Source organism: Lithobates pipiens, unplaced genomic scaffold (assembly GCF_037356315.1).
Source record: "Lithobates pipiens isolate NorthernLeopardFrog02 unplaced genomic scaffold, aLitPip1_a1.2 Scaffold_13, whole genome shotgun sequence".
Lineage (NCBI taxonomy): Eukaryota > Metazoa > Chordata > Amphibia > Anura > Ranidae > Lithobates > Lithobates pipiens.
Window position 1 is genome coordinate 524482411 of NW_027507718.1, and position 17495 is coordinate 524499905.

Consider the following 17495-nt stretch of genomic DNA (forward strand, 5'->3'; position numbering starts at 1 on the left):
CAGCCTCTGAATTAGGAGATCCCATCTCCTGGGCCGCTATTTGACCACTGTTCTGTCTAGCATAGGAGATTCTCACTGTATGTAATCTGTCGCCGCTCGTCCCGCCCCCCTCCCTGTCCCCTCTAGGCTGCAGATGGGCATCGATCAGGTTGCACTGATTGCAACGGTGAGGCTGCTGCATTGATGTGGACTAATGAGGCTGCAGATGGGCATTGATGAGGCTGCTGCATTGACGGCAATGGTGAGGCTGCTGCATTGACGGCAATAGTGAGGCTGCATTGATGTGGAGAGATGGGCATTGATCAGGCTGCACTGATGTGAACGGTGAGGCTGCTAAATTAATGGCAATGGTGAGGTTGCAATTGATGGCAATGGTGAGGCCGCAGATGGGCACTGACCCTTATATTTAAAATGTAAGTTTTTTTTCCCTGAAACTTCCCTCTTAAAATGAATGTGCGTGTTATACGCCGATAAATACGGTATTTAACTACTTCCCACCCGATATATATATATATATATATATATATATATATATATATATATATACACACACACACACATACACATATACATATATACACACACATATACACACACACACACACACACACACACACACACATATATACACACATACATACATACATACACACACACACACACACACACACACACATCAGGGTGGGAGCTCTCTACTTCTGACTGGACGTTCCTGAACGTCCTTCAGAAGGAGGAGGAGGATCACCCACGCAGCGGCGTGATCCTGATGCGCTCGTGTCACCCGGATACCGCGCATTTTGGGCAGGCAGGAGGGCTCTGTGATTGGCCCTCCTGATCACATGATGGTCGTGTCCAATCACAGCTGTCATGTGATGTAAACAAACAGCTGGTTGCTAGGCAAAATCGGCTCTCACACAGAAGCTGTCGCTCAGGAGAGGAGAGCGGATCGCTGCAGCCGCCTGGTGATCAGTGAGTATGAGCTGTTTTTTTCACAGCTTTTTACTCACTGATCACCAGTCTAGTGTAAAACAGTGTAAACACAATGTCCCCAAATAATAAACACACATGTCCCCACACGTCACCCAAATAATAAACACGTCTCCAAAAACACACATGTCCCCACAACACACATGTCCCCCACATATGTCCCACTAAAATCACTTGTCCCAATGATTATCTGCACACATATGTCTGATCATCTGCACACATCTGTACATGATCATTTGCGTACATATGTCCGTGATCACACAAACCAATTATTATACACTTAACAGAATTTTTTTATTTTTTTTACCAAAAACATGTAGCAGAATACGTTTTAGCTTAAATTTATGACAAAATTCGATTTTATTGGATTCCTTTTAAAATAGAAAGAATAAAATATTGTTATTCTTTTCCCAAATTTCTGCTCTTTTTTGCTTATATCGCAAAAATTAAAAACGGCGTCGTGAATAAATACCACCAAAATAAAGCAAACAAAATGATAAAAATTTCATTTGGGTACAGCGTAGCATGACCGCGCAATTGTCACTGAAAGTGCGAGAGCGATGAAAGCTGAAAAATGGGCTGGGAAGGAAGGGGGCGAAAGTGCCCTGTATTGTACTGTTTTTGTGCCCGGATGTTCTGAGCGCCGCAGTGAGCCAATCATGTCCCCACAGTGGTGACGCCGAGACCCACAAGACTGAACAGATCATTCTACACAATGAAGCCAGGTTCTAGGTACTCTATTTGGATGTTTGGCCGGGAACGAGGCATTGCACAATACACAGAGCAGAGACCTGGCCAGGAGCGCGCACATTTCCACATATGGACACAACTCCCGTCTTATGACAAATCAGTATTCTGACTGTCTGCGGCCAACGCTCCCCGCAGATCCCCATCGATCCTCAGCATGTCAACTGCCTAACAAGTGTCATTAAAAGACGCCCAACACCGAGGAGACTGAAGAGGCAGATTATCCCCGCGGAAGGAAACCACTCTGCTCTATTAGCCATGAGTTGGGATACAATGTCCCTCTATGACAAGTCCTCAATAAATCGGGACACAAAGTGAAATTCCGAGGACAGCGGTCCTCCATTGTACGCAAGGTATGGAGGGGGCCTGTCCACATAGACAGAGGAGAGCTTCGGCCGCCCCCCTTTTTTTTTAAATATAATTTTTAACTCCAAAAAAAATAAAAATAAAAAAAAGAAGGGGGCAAAACTCAAATCATTAGAGCAATAACATACAGGTGAATGGAATTCTATTCTGAAGATGTTCCCCAGGTCATCAACTGGCATACATACAGTAAAGATAAGTAGGCAGTGCCCAAACTCCATTTCAACTTTTCTTAAGCAGCAATAGAGAAGATAAAAGAGAAAAAAAAAAAAAAAAAAAGATTAGAATAGTAAAGAACAGAATAGAGAGGGGGAGAGGAGGGCGAGGAGACGATGGTTCAGAAGACCAGAGGTGGGGAGATACCTTCAACTTTTGAGATACTTGGGTTCCAAAAAGAGGACCTTCCCCTCATCAGATAGAACAAATATATTCCAAAGACCCCGAGTCTTCGTGTATTTCTCACGTTTGTGTTGCGCTGCAAGAATTAAATCCTCCATCCTATTAATATCCTCCACCTTTCACAGCCAAGTCACAGTGATCGGAGAGTGCCGTGGTTTCCAAAACAAAAAAAAAAAAAGGAGGGGAATACAAGACTTGGCAGCATTCAATAAATGACCTATGATGGATTTTTTTGTAAATTCTGGCCGCCCATTTCTTTGGCCAAAAGGAAAAGTTAATGTTAATGAGGAGAACAGGTCGTTTTGTACATTTATTTGAATCGAAATTAAAATGATCTTGTTCAGTCGCGTGATCTCGGCACCCCTACCAGACTACACAGGGGAGAAGGGTGTGCCCTCACTTTTCTAGATATACTGCAGTTACAAAATATGTAGCTTGGTCACCAAACCACCCCAGTGCCTGTCCCCTCCCGACGCCAATACTCCCAACACTCCCATTACTATTCCTCCCCAGTGCCCACGCTCTCCTCTCCCATCACTAATCCTCCCCAGAGCCCACGCTCTCCTCTCCCATCACCAACCCTCGCCAGAGCCCGCGCTCTCCTCTCCCATCACTAATCCTTCCCAGAGCCCTCGCTCTCCTCTCCCATCACCAACCCTCCCCAGTGCCCACGCTCTCCTCTTCCATCACTATTCCTCCCCAGCCCACTTTCTCCTCTCCCATCACTAACCCTCCCCAGAGCCCACGCTCTCCTCTCCCATCCCCATTTCTCCCTAGGACCCACGCTCTCCTCTCCAATCACGAACCCTCCCCAGAGCCCACGCTCTCCTCTTCCATCACTATTCCTCCCCAGCCCACGTTCTCTCCCATTGCTATTCCTCCCCAGTGCCCATGCTCTCCTCTCCCATCACTAACCCTCCCCAGAGCCCATGCTCTCCCCTCCCATCACTAATCCTCCCCAGTGTCCGTGCTCTCTCCACCCAACACCAACTCTCCCATCACTAATCCTCCCCAGTGCCCACGCTCTTTTCCCATCAGGAACCCTCCTTGTATCCACGCTCTGCTCTCCATTACTATTCCTCCCCATAGCCCATGCTCTTTACCATCACTAATTCTGCCCAGTGTCCATGCTCTCCTCTCCCATCACTAATCCTCCCCAGTGCCCATGCTCTCCTCTCCCATCATTAATCCTCCCCAGTGTCCGTGCTCTCTCCACCTTCTCCTCCCAACACCAACTCTCCCATTACTAATCCTCCCCAGAGCTGACGGTCTCTTCACCCATTACTATTCCTCCCCAGTGCCCATGCTCTCCTCTCCTATCACTAACCCTCCCCAGTGCCCATGCTCTCCTCTCCCATCACTAACCCTCCTCAGTGCCATGCTCTCCTATCACTAACCCACCCTAGTGCCCATGTTCTCCTCTCATATCTCCAACACTCCCCTCACTAACCTGCCCAGTGCCCATGTTCTCCACACCTGTCAAGAACCCACCCCAGTGCCCGTGCTCTCCCTTTCCATCATTACTCTTCACTCGCTGACCCTCCCCAGTGCCTTACCGGCCCCAGGGCTTGTGCTCTCCCCTTCTATCAAGTAAGCTCCAATGACAGCACTGTGCAATGGAGACTGGTTAACTGACAGTTCTACTGGGCAGAGGATTATAAGAAGCCAATATAAAGCCAGGATTTAACCATTTATGCTGGCTGTATTTTAAAAACATTTTTTTTTTTTTTTTTTTAAAGCTGAACCTCAGGTGAACCAACATTATGACCACCGACAAGTAAAGTGAACAACATTGATTAGCTTATTACAATGGCACCTGAAACTGGTTGGGACAGGTTAGGCAACATGTTGCCCCTGAAGTTGATGTACTGAAAGCAGAAAAAAAATTAGCAAGTGTAAGGATTTGAGTGAGTTTGGCAAAAGGCCAAATTGTAATAGCTGGACGGCTGGGTGAGAGCAACTCCAAAACTGCAGCTCTTGTGGGATGTTCCCGGTCTGCGTTGGTCAGGATCGACCAAACATGGTCCAAGGGAGGAACACCGGTGATAGGGTCATGGGCGGCCAAGGCTCATTGATGGAGGCAAGAAGGGAATCCGATCCAATAGAAGAGCTACTGGAGCAGAGATTGCTGGAAAAAATAAAATAAAAAATTAATGCCAAGTCTGATGGAAAGGTGTCAGAACACACAGATCTTCGAAACTTGTTCTGTATGGGGCTGCATAGACACAGATTGGTCAGGGTGTCTATGCTGACCCGTGTCCACAGCGAAAAGCATCTACAATGGACACATGAGCATCTCAACCATATAGCAATGGAAGGTGGTGGCCTGGTCTGATGAATTACGTTTAATGTCACATCATGTGGATGGACGACCACTTATGCGGAGAAGAGATGGCACCAGGATGCACTACGGCAAGTCCAATCCATGGAGGCCCCACCTTGCAACTTACAGGACCTAAAGGATCTGCAACTGACAGCTTGGTGGCCAGATACCACAGCATACCTTCAGAGGTCTAGTTGAGTCCAGGCCCCGATGGGTGAGGGCTGTTTTGGTGGTAAAAAGGCGGACCTACTCAGTTTCAGGTGTGTGATCATAATGTTATGGTTGATCAGTGTATATGTGAGTTGTAATACTCGCTGAAGGCTTTATATTACTACCCATCCAGAGACTTACATAGCCCTGTATGGAAGGGCAGAAGATCAGACTTGCTTTTTTTGCTGCTCTCTAGTAACACTTAAGAGGGCTTGTCCCTCCACCAGCCTGTGAATGGACAGTGAAAGGAGAAGCAGCAGACTGATAAAGCTCATCTCTCCAGGTCACTCTGATCCCTCCTCCTATCAGCATGTTTCTGTGCTGCTTCTTCCTTCTACTCTGAGATCTGCTGTACAGGGACTGTAAAAGGCTGATAGATACCGAGTCAAAACCAGGTATTTACATACAAAAAAATAATAATAATTTAACGACTTCTTAATGAATGCAAAACTACAAGGATTTGATTTCTTTGGATCTGCCTGGAGTTCAGCTTTAACAGATTTAAAAATAGTGGCATTATATCTTCATGGCCATAGAAAACCTTCCATATTCTTTCAGTGGCTGAATGTAGAATTAGATGCGGCCCGGCCCGGAACTGCTCCTATGAGCCCAGGAAAAAAGATCTCATAATAATTAGTTCAATCAGTAATAGAAACAGCAGATACCCAATTACCATAAACTGGGCCAATCCATCATATAGGATCTGGGACCTCACCACGTAACAACCAAACACAGAAAATATTAATTAGCATGTACTCATTTTATAGCAGGAGGATGCAATAAGCCTGCAGATGGATGTACCAAGCCTATAATAGAGGTCCACGGGTGGCATCATCATGCCTTGCAAGACCTGGGGGCACAAGAATGCACTCCAGCCCATTGCAAGGATGCATTCTCATGGGACTTCGAGCTTATAGACATGTCGACACCACCCAATCCTACAGGAAACTTTGAAAGTTGGCGATAAAAAAGGTTTATTTCTTTTTTTGGGGGGGGGGGGGGGTGGAATATCAACAAAACAAAATGTAAGTCAACACTGAATTGTGGTGTAGATCATTGACAAAAAGTGGACATTTAAAATTGGCCGTTGAGCGCTGTGGTGCATTGCCAATCAATGTTAATCCACACCAAAGAATTAGGGGTGCAGCTTCAGGCTCCTGTCTGTACAAATCCAGCGACTACTGCTGAGAGTGCAGGCCAGGGGAGAGCCTGTCTCAGCTCGATGAATGAAACATGGGGTAAAAACACCCCAGGTGCCACACAGTGTCACAGCCCAACAGTCTCTATAGTAAGAGCAGCCTCCGATCAGGATGCATCCAGGCCACGCCTCTGATGCATTTCACCCCGCCCACAGGGGTTAGTCATGGGAGGTGCCCCTCCATTAATAAGCCCCGTGGGTAGGACGAAACACGTCGGGAGGGGGGGGGGCATGGCCTGGATAGACCCTGGGCTGAGGCTGCTCTTAAGCGGGTCATACATTATAAGATTTTCTTACTCAAATTTCCTTTAGAATCAGCTTAAACTATGTGGTAGAAGGGCCTGCCGGATTGCATACAAACTGGAAGCGTTTAAGTGTGACCTCATAATATATCGTTTTGGTAAATCTAGGTGGAAAATTGTACAAGTAAAAAAAAAAATTGTATAAATTTATGGCCAGCCTTACTATAGAGACTGTTGGGCTTGCGGCACCTGGGGTATTTTTTCTTCATAACTTGGGTTTGTTAACCCAAAGCAAAAATGAATGCCTCCAAAAGGCTGAAGTTGCATCCTTGTGCTTTTGCCCGATTTGTTTTTCATAGAAATCATGACATGTAAACGTCATTGAGGTGTAATGTAAAGTGCATAACAAACTGCGTTACTACAGCAATATGCATATATGCATTGACGTGTTTAGAGATGGTATATTTAAAACAAACCAAAGGCAACCAAATAAGATAAAATGTGTATATCCCTCTCTTGTAGAACAGCGCAGTACTTGAGCAGTCATTTGCATTGGGTTAGCTACACCCAGGGCAGCCATTAGAAAAGATGGGGCTCCGTACAGCCCATCTCACAAAGCAAGACCCCCTGTTGACCTGACGGGGCCTGGTCCTTTCATGGTAGTCTTATGCAATTGCATTAGGCAAACCGCACTGAGCAAGTTGATGTTTCCTGAATGAATGTAGTGTGAATTGACAACACAGATGGAATGGTAGAAAGGTATGAAGCCATCTCAGAAACAGGGATGCTTAGGAATACTTTCAAACACTTGACCACTAGGTGGTAACACAACAGAGCATTAGAAAAGTGCACAACAGAGTAGTATAGATTAGAATGAATACTTGTGGTTCCCTGGAAATAGGGCTGTAACATTTTCCTCACTGGGAGACTAACTGTTCATTAAGGTAATGGGAAGGAAGGATCCCCAAGTATGGCCCACACACACACACACACACACATCTGAGTAGTCTTTGGTCTGGAGAAGTCCCTCAACCCTTTTATAAAACGGAGGAACCATTAAAATAACTTTTCTGTCTCAGGGACCCCCTATGAATAAATACCATAGCTACACCTGTACATGTTTTATGGTGACTAAGGAGAATTCTTCCCAGATTCATCATTGGGATAAATACTCCCTTTTTCAGATAGCTAAAAAGATTATTGTTGTCAGTGGGAACTTATCTGAGAGGCAGAAATTGCTCAAGGAACCCCTAGCTACCTTTGGAGGAACCCTAGGGTGCCCTGCAACCCTGGTTGGGTAATGCCTCCTCTAGGGCAGGGATATGCAATTAGCGGACCTCCAGCTGCTGCAAAACTACAAGTCCCATCATGCCTCTGCCTCTTGGTGTCATGCTTATGGCTGTCAGAGTCTTGCCATGCCTCATGGGACTTTTAGTTCTGCAACAGCTGGAGGTCCGCTAATTGCATATCCCTGCTCTAGGGTATCGCCTCCTCCCGGAGAATAAGGGTTTCCAAGCAGAAGCAGCATGTCGTCACTGAATTATTGATGAAGGAGGAGTGCAGGAACCCCCTAGCAACCTCTGGAGGAACCCTAGGTTTCCCTGGATCCCTTGTTGGGTAACACCTCCTCTAGGGTACCACCTTTTTCATTGCAGAAATATAATGGATTCCAAGCAGAAGCAACACATCATCACAGTTACTGACGAACGAGGAGTGCAGCACCTCCTGGCAGCCTCTGGAGGAACCCTAGTTGGGTACTGCCTTTTTCTTTGCAGGCAAATAATGGTTTCCAAGCAGAAGCAATGTGTCATCACTGAGTTATCAATGAAGGAGGAGCGCAGGAACCCTCATCAACCTCTGGAGGAAACCTAGGGCTCCACAGAACCCTGATTGAGAAAGGCAGGTCTGAAGGGTCAGGTGACCAAAAGAAAATGCCACCCAACTTTAAGAGTAGTATGCCACAGCCAGTTAGGCACAGCGTGCAATGTGACTGGAGCTTACAAGGAAGTTGCGTCCTCCTGCGAACGAAAACTTTGGAAAAGTCCAGTGCCTGGTGACAGCTCATATGCCCAGTCGCTGCTGTCCCATCAGATGTGGTCCTCTCTGAGCCCCAAAATGGCAGGAAGCTGCGGAATGTATATGCCATCCATAAATCCAGGAGCCCTGGGGATGGTAGAAGCCCACCGGATGGTGGAACAAAGGAATTAAAAGGCCTGCACTCACTTCTGAAGGTGGGCAAAGAGGGGCTCCACCACAACTGTATTGCAATATAGCTTTCAGTAAATCATCATATTAAAAATAATAATAATAATGGGTCTTTGCATTCTAAATTGAAGAATGGTACCTGAACAATCTTCTATGCAGGGTTTATGTGACAGGCACACTTTAACTGTAGAAAAAGAAATCCTTAGAGTGGAGTTTACTTCTAATTGTATAATATCTTCCCTGCTAATCCCTCTGATTATAAAACTGTGCTTGTGTGTCCAATATAACAAGTCAAATGACCTTTAAAAAATCCTCTTGGTGAGAAATGTTATTTGAGATATTCACATGAAAAACAAACATTATTAGACCTTTGTGGTTACTTCTCCCATCAGTCTTCATAAATCTGTCACAGCCCAAGCAATGCAAACCGAGCCTATTAAAACCAAATGTATGAGCAGAGATTCCCCCCTGGGGGGGGTATGGAAGCACACCATGGCCATCAAGCTGTACATCCAGAGAGGTTGGCGGCTGGATTGTATGAAAAGATCTTTTCTTCTGGAAATCTGCTTCCTCCACCTACCCATCCTAGACTCATCACATAGGATCACCAATAGGGTGGCTTAGTAGGGGGTGAGAGCTGGGCTAAGGTCAACATTTAGAGAAAAAAAAAAAAAAAAAAAAAAGTCAAGATTTCTATATCATGGTGGCATCAGAGAATGCAGCCTACACCTTCACTAGAGGCCAGTGACATCACAGAGAATGCAGCCTACCCCTTCACTAGAGGCCAGTGACATCACAGAGGATACAGCCTACCCCTTCACTAGAGGCCAGTGACATCACAGAAGATGCAGCCTACCCCTTCACTAGAGGCCAGTGACATCACAGAGAATGTCGCCTATACATTGTTGTGTAATTTTTTATTAAATGTATGTTGTCAGATGTCCACCCGTGTCAGTTTTGCTGTAATACACTCATGCGAGCGTATTCGCACATACAGGCGTTGGTGGAAGACCATTGGTTGTGGAAACCTTCCCGTGGACACGGCAGATCTGTTTGCTCTTTTAAGGATGTTTGTTTATGCCTCACCAAGGGACTGACCACTTCATGGCAACTTCATCTACACTCCTAAGTAAGCAGATCTGCTTACATGGGAACCATAGCATAACCATACAAAATTATGGCCCACTGAGCCATGATACGGTATGGCTCACGTCATTGGTAGCAGTGGGAATGTGCACACGATCGCATTCAGAGCCATCCAAGTAGTGTTCAAATTGTAAGACACTGTCTCACAAGACGCTTGGCGTATGGCTCTGCACACATCACTACTGTATTTCTACTTGAATATATACATGTCTGTGTGATTGGTTCTTTTGAAAGAATACATGTGTCCGATTGGCTGAATCTAAAGCCACCACCTTCCTTTGTTTACGACAGTATAAATAAAAGGAGTAAAGCATTCAATGGAGGATTCTGCTAAGCTCAAGGCGATACCAGCATCTGTGTCTGTGTTACTTGGAGACATACAAGCGTGCTTTCCGGGCATTATATAAGAGAGCGTTTTTTGTGCTTTTAAGCGCAAAGAAATTTGCTTATAGGTAGCTTAAAATTTCCTGGACAACATTCACTAGAAGCCAGTGACATCACCGAGAACGTAAGCTATGCATTCACACTAGAGGCCAGTGACATCACAGAGAACGTAAGCTATCCATTCACTAGAGGCCAGTGACATCACCGAGAATGTAGCCTATCCATTCACACTAGAGGCCCAGTGACATCACAGAGAACGTAAGCTATCCATTCACTAGAGGCCAGTGACATCACCGAGAACGTAAGCTATCCATTCACTAGAGGCCAGTGACATCACCGAGAACGTAAGCTATCCATTCACTAGAGGCCAGTGACATCACCGAGAACGTAAGCTATCCATTCACTAGAGGCCAGTGACATCACCGAGAACGTAAGCTATCCATTCACTAGAGGCCAGTGACATCACCGAGAACGTAAGCTATCCATTCACTAGAGGCCAGTGACATCACCGAGAATGTAGCCTATCCATTTGCTAGAGACTGGTTACGTCACTAAGAATGCAGTCTATTAATCCACTAGGGACCGGTGACATCACAGAGAATGCAGCCTATCCATTCACTACAGACTTACGATCTCATGGAGAATGTCGCCTATTCATTCGCTAGAAACAAACAAGTCATTACAGCATTGATCTGAAAGCATGGTTTGTGGAGACTTCTGTATCTGAACTTGCTTGCTGTCCTATATGGCCATACAGAAGTTTGTAGGTTCTCCTAGTGGCAGGCTATTTTTCTTGGACAGTACGCTCCACACCATTGGAGTATGACTTCTGACACCTGATAGACTTGCAGTGAGAGAACAGTAAAGCCCAATCACCATCCTACACTCTACAGGTCAAGTCTGCCCCACACGGCAACTATGCACAATACAGAGAAAGGACTGATAAGACAGGAAAGGCCAGATATTATTAAAGTGGTCACGTTCCAAAAATACAGACAACCCACCTACAGAAATGGATTCATATCTGGTGTACACCATGTGATCTCGTTACCCGAGGTACCCTTTATCTCTGTTCTGTGTCTATCCTGGCAGCAGACAACACCATCTGGAGTCCCCCATCATCACCCCCCCCCATGCTCCTATTCTGCAGATCAGAGGATTTCAGCTCAGTATTATACCGGCACGGGTCTGCAAGCTTCTCTGATGGCCGCTCTGGCACAAATAAGGCAAGTTTGCTGCAGAAAGAGGTAAAGTAGGACTAGGGGGAAATGAGGATGAACTGCTGAGGGGGTCATTTTAGGATGTTAAGTTAAGTTGTTAAAGAGCTGCAGATTGGGGGGGTTGGCTACCCATAAGGGTTCTGTTTAGGGAGTACATAAACCGAAATACGAAAGAATAAGCCTCTATTATTATACAGGATTAATGTAGCGCCAATAGTTTGTGCAGTACGTATGTATAATTTTCCTAATTGTTTTTTTTACAGGTGCAAATAGGTTGAGGGGGGGCCACAACAATGTAAGCGGACCTAGACCAGTGTAAGCATTTTACGGCAAGACTGTTTTTATAGTAGGTGCCTCCAGTTCCCAGGGCTTCTCCCCTGTACAAGACCCTGGGGCCCTCCAATATTGCAATGATAATCATGCTTTTTAGTCACTCTACCTGTCTGCAACCATCCAAACGCTGCTAATCATTGGGATGGGGGGCCGTGCTAACCTATAGAAATACACAACAGGGTACCCTGGTACGTCGCCCCTATGTTTTTAAGGGTGTGGGCAGGAGGGAAATAGGTTTCACATCTGGTGGTCCTGTCCGATGGTCCAACGCATCTGGAGCAGGATATTTAATCTTCTTTACTCCAATGGGGGTGAATAGACACACACAAGAATCCTAAGACCGTGTTATTTACTGGCCTGTCAGATGAGATCCCCAGACATCTCAGGACCTTCGCCTTTTTTATCTTTTATGGCAGCAATAATTGCCAAAGCGGAAGCGTGGAAATCCCCTGTGGTCAACATCGCGCTAGCTAAACATAAAATATCTTGGATTACCGTATATACTCGAGTATAGGCCGACCCGAATATAAGCCGAGGCCCCCAATTTACCCCCAAAAAAACTGGCAAACTTATTGACTCGTGTATAAGCCGAGGGTGAGACATGCCTGTCCATCCCTGTGTGTGTGTCCGTCCATCCCTGTGTGTCCGTCCATCCCTGTGTGTCCGTCCATCCCTGTGTGTCCGTCCATCCATCCCTGTGTGTGTGTGTGTCCATCCATCCATCCATCCCTGTGTGTGTGTGTGTCCATCCATCCATCCATCCCTGTGTGTGTGTGTCTCCATCCATCCATCCCTGTGTGTGTCTCCATCCGTGTGTGTGTGTGTGTGTGTGTGTGTGTGTGTGTGTGTGTGTGTGTGTGTGTGTGTGTGTGTGTGTGTGTGTCCAGCCTACCTTTGTCCCGAGCCTCCGTCCCGTGCCTTGCCTCCTTGCCTCCGTCCCGTGCCGTGCCTTGCCTCCTTGCATCCGTCCCGTGTCGTGCCTTGCCTTGCCCCCGTCCCGTCCCGTGCCGTGCCTTGCCTTGCCTCCGTCCCGTGCCCTCTTCGTCGGCGGCCATTGTAAAATTCAAAAGCTGCGCCGCCGCCTTCGCCTGTGATAGGCGGAACACTGAATTTCCCAGCAGCCTGTGTTCCGCCTATCACAGACGTCGTATCATCCTCGTCCGTAGTACGAGGATGATACGATGTCCGTGATAGGCGGAACACAGGCTGCTGGGAAATTCAGTGTTCCGCCTATCACAGGCGAAGGCGGAGCCGGAGGCGCGGCTTTTGAATAGAATGGCCGCTGTCTGTCTGCTCGACACGCTGATCGAGCGGGCAGACAGCGATGACTCGAGTATAAGCCGAGGGGGGCACTTTCAGCCTCAAAAAAGAGGCTGAAAATCTCGGCTTATACTCGAGTATATACGGTATGCTTCCTGAAAACATGCCTAGTATCCTCCGGGACAAGAGGCAAAAAGGACGTTCTGGACAGCCGCACTCTGGAATATAGCCTTTATTTGTAAAAATTCCAACAGATACAAGCCACAGCAAAAAAAAAAAAAAAATGTGACAAACAAGTTGACGCATTTCACATGCAACAGTGCTTAGTCATGGCCAAGCTAGTAGCTATGACTAAGCACGGTTAAGTGTGAAACGCGTCAGTTCGTTTCTCCCATTTTTTTTTGCTGTGGCTTGTATCTGTTGGCTATATTCCGGAGGCTATATTCCAGAGCGCGGCTGACCAGAACTTCCCAATTGCCTCATGTTGCTATATGCTTAGCCAGCACCTGGTATTCCAGTTCCGAGGAAAGTTCTAGACCCACATTTCCACCTGGAGCAGTGAGCCCCCTTCCCATCCCTTATTGTTCCTGGATTATGCATATCCCCGGGACAAGCAAATTAGTTGGAACCCCTGGATTGCATACCTTCAATTCTCAGCAGTGGTTGGGAAAGTCCTAGAGGTTGGACAACAAGGCCAAGGGGGTTGGTTCATTTCTCCTTTCTTCTCAACTTCTCTAATATCTCACATGAATGACTACGTTTGTGGGTTCTAGGGCCTTCCCCAACTTTGATTATATATGGGAGCATGGTATCTCGCTTCTGGGTGCTTGAGACACTGTATGGTCTTCCAATACCCAACTTTTTTTTTCTGAATCACATAGACAATACACTGTTATGACACACCTTGATACTATATTGCCTTGTGCACTTGGCTACTTTAAATTTTAGCTCTTTATACTTTTTGATGATTAACGCTCTACTTCTTGAGCCCCTTTTTTTTTTTTTTTTTTTATGGGGCTGAGTCAAGGTGGTTTTTGACAATCTTCGATGACGCACCACCACGTGATATTCTTTTATAGGTTTTCACATTTGTATGCCTGGTCTTGAAACATTACTAGAAGAAGGAAAGGGGGGACTTTTGGACTTTATAGGCACTGGTACAAAAGACTGATTGAATTGATTAAAAAAAGGTATAATTTTATTTACAAAAAAACATATGTTACATAGACATATAATTAAAAGCAAGTCATATGTACGCCAACATTGATCAGCAAAAGATGTTACCATCGTTTCTATAGTCATTCGATAACATATGACAGACTAATGTGTTAATTTACAAGATAACCTCAGTTTTGTATTGTAGACAAGATGGTAAAACATCAAGGGTGGTAAAATGCGGATATTGACTTCATGCCGACATCTTTCGCGTAATAAAAAAACGCTTCCTCTGGTGCTCAATTATCACGAATTCCTTTTTACAAAGTAAAAGCACGTATCGACATGGGAAGACTCACGAATTGATTTAAATGATTCCACCCGAGCAATAGAGGGTCTATAAAGGGAGGATTAATTCTTGTACTCCAAACAATGTCCAATAAGTAGTTAATAAAGAGGTATTGATGCCAGTGAATTCATGAAACAGACCGGGTAGGGCAAAGTTTTTTTAGAAGCAATAAAACGATTGCATCCCTTCGTCATAGAATACTTGTCCATTAGACCGTTCGTCTGCCGCACGTGGGACAGAGCAAGATGTCGTAAGTTCATTACGAGTGGTCTTGAAACATCTCTTATGAAAACCATTGGAAAAACACAGACATGACAAAGAAGAGGGTAAGCAATTTAGGTCCCGAGCCTCTACTGGAGCAAGAAGGAGCATGCCGGTATCTTAAAAATCTACGCACCGTTTTCAGAAAACGGCCATCGCAAAAACAAAAAAAAAACGGCCACACAATGCAGGTTTCTTGGCCATCATATTAATCCCATCGTTCTCAATCCTGCAGCAAGCATGGCGACCAGGCGTTGCGAGGTCAGGCTGACTTTCCTGATCTGAATGCTAGTTCCACTTCAGGAGACTCAAAGCACAGAAGAGGGGGGGGGCGGCGACAGTAAGGCAACATGACAGCTTTAATTATAAAAAGTGGAAATTTTGCTTTTTCTCACGCAAGGAAAAGCAACAGGTTCCTCTTTATTGTCTGGCCACCAGCCTTCTTAGCTTTCCCTTTCCTTCCTCAATGATCAGTTCACTGCTGAGAGCAAAAAAAAAATAAATAAATAAATAAAATACCCGTACCTCTTGGTATGGAGTAGCGTGTGACCCACTACCTCACCTGCCATGTGACAGCATTGGTGCTTTGTGATTGGCCTAGCATTATCACATGCAGCGGGGACAATCTCCAGCCCTGTGCAAGCCCCAACTAAAAACATAAAAATGACAAATGGAGCAGCATAGGAGCAAAGGAAAGGCCGGCATTAGACGATACATGGATAAAGCACAGGTTCTCTTAAAGACCGAGCAGGTTATTTAATAGTTCATTGTACCATATATACAGATCACGTCTAAAAGACTCAGCATCCCTTCACAAGTTGTATTTTATGGACAGAGGCCATCTTGGGCATTGTGCTCCAATGTTTCCCATGCCCAAAGTATAAACCCATACAAGCCAGAGGAAGTCACCTCTGATTCTGTATTAGCGCAACAGAGAAGAGATGACCTGGGCAGCAATAATCACTGCGATGGCACTGCAGAGTCAGAGAGGCAAAGAGAACAGTAAAAGCAACAGAAGGCTGATCTGGGGGGGGGGGGGTATTGGCAGACAATGTGAAGTAAATTTACCGTAAAACTGCGTTCCTGCACTGTCAGGAGACAGATGTTCTACATTCATTGTGATACATTGGACCTCTGCGTTAATGACCCATTGGGAACCATTAAAGCAAAAAATGTACAGGAGAAGGATTTACAATGAAGTGATGCGCCAAGATTTAACACTTTCTAGTCTTTTCAGCCAACCTTCCATGGAACATTTCCCCCCCCAGAAAAACAAAAAACAAAAAAACAAACAAACAACACAACTGCTTTTTATTTTTAATCCAAAAAGCTTTATGCAACGTTAAGTTCAAATCCAAACTGAAGCACGTCATTCAACACCAGACCCATCTACCTCCAACAGAGGTCTAGTCATAAAGGTGGAGTATTGGTGTAGAGCCAGGATATAGATACAGGGGTTGATTTACTAAAACGCGAGAGCGCAAAGTCTGGTGCAGCTCTGCATAGAAACCAATCAGCTTCCAGGTTTGTTTGTTTTACAAAGCTTCATTGAACAAGCTGAAGTTAGAAGCCGATTGGCTACCATGCACAGCTGCACCAGATTTTGCACTTTCCAGCTTAAAGGAGGAGAAGGAGAAGGAGAAGGAGAAGAAGGAGGAGAAGGAGGAGAAGAAGGAGGAGAAGGAGAAGGAAAGAAGGAAGAAAGGAGGAAGGACGAAGGACGAACTAACCCTGGTAAAAAAAAAAAAAAAAAAAAAAAAAAAAAAGGAAAAAATAAAAATAAAAAAATAAAAACACATCACACACACACACACACCACTGCGGCCAACCTTCACTGGGGGGGGGGGGGGGCGCGGTGGTTCTACATTGGAGCTTTAAAAAACAAAAACACCCCGTGTATATTATTTGCGTACACTTCCTTTTTAAGAACCAGACAACGATGTCCAGTTCAATAAGGGCCCCATCATTAAAAAGTAGCTTTTCCGTGAGGGCAACTCCTCTCTAAAGTCAGAAAAGCTGGGTCCTTGTAAACCAGGTTTTGAAGGGGAACCTAGAAGATCCTAACCGATTTCCTGGAAAGATTTTCACTCTTAAATGAAAGTGGACAGGATTGCTTTGAAGAAGTCCAAACCCGAGAACGTAAATTAAATGTATTATATGGAAGTTTGCCAGCCCTTAGATGTGGTGCCCCCCTCCATCCAATGGAGATGGAGAGGAAGACTTCTTGTAGTCCAGATCAGGAGAACAGCCTAGGTTGACAATGCTGCTGCTGCTCCTCCATAGATACAGTGGAAGAGCTGAGTGAATGTTGCTACCCTAGGACAGCAAGTGTTTTAGGTGAACATAAACCAAATTCACCCAACGCATAAAGGAGTGAAATGTGTATTTTTGTTTTAGGGTTTAGAATCACTAACTAAAGACCATGACAAGGGAGCATCAATTTAAAAAACAGATTGTTGTTTTGGACGGAGGAAACAATAACTGACCAGTTTAGCATACAGACTTGCTTTTAAAGGGTTTTTGGTAGTACCTTTCTTGTTGGAAGAGGTGCCTAGCTCTCATTCGCTGCCCTGAAAAGGCCATTTTGGAAATGGATGATACCAGCCTTTTGTCCAACTAAGGATAGTGGCCATTCTAATGTCCTGCCACACGAGAAGTCCATCAACATAGACATCCCATATCAAGGCCAATACACAGCAAACTAACCGGCAAG

General features: G+C 45.4%; 1 protein-coding gene across 1 annotated transcript in view; it reads right to left on the reverse strand.

The window, feature by feature from the left end:
- ADISSP (adipose secreted signaling protein) overlaps positions 1–17495 on the reverse strand; it is a 112391-nt gene that overhangs the window by 32059 nt on the left and 62837 nt on the right. The window lies entirely within an intron of this gene.